This window comes from Colobus angolensis, unplaced genomic scaffold, assembly GCF_000951035.1.
Source record: "Colobus angolensis palliatus isolate OR3802 unplaced genomic scaffold, Cang.pa_1.0 Scaffold167, whole genome shotgun sequence".
Taxonomy (NCBI): domain Eukaryota; kingdom Metazoa; phylum Chordata; class Mammalia; order Primates; family Cercopithecidae; genus Colobus; species Colobus angolensis.
In genome coordinates, this window is record NW_012114788.1 from 3,529,351 (window position 1) to 3,533,241 (window position 3,891).

Consider the following 3,891-nt stretch of genomic DNA (forward strand, 5'->3'; position numbering starts at 1 on the left):
CTCACCGTTGTGTCTTCAACCCCCAGCAAATGTTTGGGGTAGAATAAGCAGGCAACAATAAAATAAGGAGAATACACATAAACGTTATTCCCTTCATATTTCTGATTGTCACCACACCAAGCTACTCTTTTTTTTTTTTTTTTTCTAGAGTCTCATTCTGTTGCCCAGGCTGGAGTGCAGTGGTGCAAACTCACTGCAGCCTCAAACTCCTGGGTTCAAGCGATCCTCCTGCCTCAGCCTCACAAGTAGGTGGAACTATAGGTGTGCACTACCTCGCCCAGATAATTCTTTTCTTAATTTTGTATTTGCATACAGATAGAGTCTCACTGTGTTCCCCAGGCTGGTCTTGAACTCCTAGGTTCAAGCAATCCTTCTGCTTCAGCCTCCCAAAGTGCTGGGATTACAGATGTGAGCCACCACCCCAGCCAGGAGAATGTTCTTTAAGCAATATCTCCTGTGTGCTGATGTGGAGAGGGGAATGCCAAGTACAGGCAGGGTTTTGTACGAGGACAACAAGGCATAAGGGAGCGCACTTCATTTCAAATCATCAGGAAAAGCAGAAGTGTAGGGTCCAAGGAGAGTGACAGGAGTGAGAGAGTGGTTGCAGAGAGATGTGGATGTACATTACAGAGAAGACTGGGTCATGAAGATGTATGCAGTGCTTGGAATAAAGAACACATAGTAGGTGCTCAAGAAAAAGTAGCTGAGCCAAATCTAGGCATTGAAATCATGAGGCCTGTGTGCATTATATAGAGTGACAGCTAGACTGATCTACTCTGATTGTGCACTCTTCAGCTCAAAAACCCGCAGTGGCTCCACACTGTCTGTATGCCTCAGTAGATGCCAGCACATTCGGTTAACTGCAATTCCTGATTGCAAATAACTGCCACTTGCTGTACTATCTCTGGGATTTTGCTCCTGCTGTAACCTCCACCTGCAGAGCCCACCTCTCTATCTCCCTCTGCGAACATCCTACCCACTGCAAATGTCATTGTCTCCACAAAGACACTTCTGTCATATCTAGCAGATAGGATCTCAGCCTCTTGTGAGAACCCTCATGGCTGGATCGCCATATAATTCCTGCAACACTTTCCTTTAGTCCACCCTCCAAACATGGGAATGTCCAAGTTGAAAGGGCTCTTTCAGACTATCTACAACAATGGCTCTTAAAGTTTTTTGGGAGAGCTTTTGCACAAATCTGAATATCTTAGTCCCATTTCAGAATCAGAATCAAAACACATGTGTCTGTACATGTTGAAAAGAAAAAATTTCCAGGTAATTTTCTCAGACACCAGAAGATAAGAATCACATATCTCGTATAATCACTTCATATTATGATGAAATGAAAGGAAAGTAACTTGTCCAAGGTCATGCTGACCTCAGGGACAATGGAACTTGAGCCCTGGTCTTTTCATCTTCATGTGCAACTGCCTCTGAGAATACACTTTTTGCACAGTCCACAACTAACTTCCTCTGCTCAGACCAACCAAGGACGATTTATCCTTTCCACTGCTTCCTGCCACCTGAAAAGTGGTTGAAACCACAAACTACTGTTGTCTCTATCCTATTCTCTTTGTCCTTAGAGATGAATAAATACTATGTGCTATTCATCCTACTATGCACTATGCATCCATCTTTTTCTTTCAACTTTTATTTTAAGTTCCGGGGCACATGTGCAGGGTGTACCATTTTCTTTATCCAGTCTATCGTTGATGGACATTTGGGTTAATTCCATGTCTTTGCTATTGTGAAGAGTGCTGCAATGAAGGTTCGTGTGCCTCTATCTTTATAATAGAATGATTTATATTCCTTTGGGTATATACCCAGGAGTGGGATTGCTGGGTCAAATGGTATTTCTACAAGAGATGAATACTTTTTTCTGCCTTTACCATAGGGTGTCAGGAGAGAGAGAAGACACAAGCGGGTGGTCAATCAGCCTAATGTAACTGCAGGTCCTTTAGATGCAGGAAACAGACAGGGGAAAATGTGGCCACCTTGGAAATTCTTTGCTCTTCCCCTCCTCCTGGGGTTGCTGGCCAGCCCAATCAAGAAGGGAAACAGGGCTGCCCTCTCCACCACTCGCTTCCCCTTCCCCCGCCTCACTGTGGCCACAGTCAGACCTGCACAGGCAAAAAGAGAACAGCAAGATTTAGTCATGCTTTTCCTTTCCAGGCTCCCTCAGCACATGCAAGGAACCGGCTGGATGTTCTTATCACACAGGAACGTAATGTTTCTCATGGGTGTCTCTTCCACCCCAACGTGACTGCCAAGGGCACAGACTTCTCTAGGCTCTAGCACAAAGACTAGGACCAAGTAATAACTCAATTAAATAGTTGTATAACTGAACAAGCTGGGACAGATGGCATAGGATGGACTGATGTATAAGAGATGCTCTCAGAATAAACACTGAACAAGTTATTCATATGAACACATTTCTTCGTTAGAAAATTTGAAAATCAGAACTGCCTGGAGATAGGTTTTCTTAGTCATCTTTTATGAAATAAGTACCAAATAAAAGAGGATAGGTAGAGACCAGATACAGTTCAGCCCACGCAGCTGCCTCTTAAGACATCTCTTCCAGCAGCGCCCAGTGGAGTCCAAAGGTGTCCAGGAGTGTTCCAGCCCTCTTTCCTCCTCCTGGATGGCCCGAGTGGCCTGGGGCTTGGCCCTGCTTGCTCACCTTGCAGTTACAGTTCAGCCTGATCCTTGCAGATCAGGGCATAGAAACCAACAAAGGAGAAGTCATTTACCCAGCATCACACAAGCGCAGAAATACTGGTCTTGCTTTGTCCAGCTCTGGGGTCAAGTCTTCTGGTTTCCCTCAATTAGGGAGGAAGCAAGCTATAGAGGAAACGCAGGATAGTCAGACCCAACTGGGTGAGATCTCAGCTCCACCACTTGACCCTAGGCAAGTAATCTACACTTTCTGAGCCTTTGCTCTCTCATTATAAGCTCCACAGCTAACTGGATTTAGCACAACTCTCCTCATTGTTTTTAAGATAAACTCCTCAGGCTGAGGCAGGAGAATCGCTTGACCCCTGGAGGCCGAGGTTGCAGTGAGCCAACATCACACCACTGCACTCCAACTTGGGCAACAGAATAACACTCCAGTCTCAATAAAATACAATAAATACAATACAATACAATAATAAAAATAAATAAACTTCCCAAACCTCAAACACATTTATTTGAGGTTATCCGAAGGATCAAGTGAGATTTAAGAGGAGGGAGGGGAGAGGAAAATAAAAAGTTGGATCATTCAAAATCATCATGGAGCAGACACTGTACCAGACACGGGGGATACCACAGCGGGACAAGACAAACATAGGCCCTGGTATTGGGAATTGTGCTAAGTCGAGGTTAGTGCTTCAAGGAGACAGACAATGTCCTATGAGCTGCAGAGTGTGCAGAAATGTTCACCACAGGGCCGGACACATAGTAGATGCTCAATGAAACTGTGTCCTTCTTTTCCTCTCCATCCTGGACCACTCTCAGCATCAGCACATGACTCCAGGCAGTGCCACCCTCTCTCCCACTGGGGCCCATTTCCTGGTCTCTTTCCCTTCTCATCTGGTGCTGCTTGACACTCACACCAAGGCTTGTGTCATTGCCCATCTAAGCAGGGTGTCCTCTTGGGTCTCAAGTCTGCACCAGACCCCCTACCTCCTGCAAGCACAAGTTCAAATCCACAGCAAGGACCTGAGCACCCAAACACCTCGGGATTCAAAGCCCTTTCTCATGTTTTCCAGCACCTCCTTACACTCTGCCCACATTCCCTTTCCCCCTATTTTTCCCCTGACATTTAGCACTTTTTTTTTTAAAGGAACCCTCTCCTATTTACATCTCAGAAACAACGTGAAGGAGGCATAGAGAACCCCTCATAGCAACAGA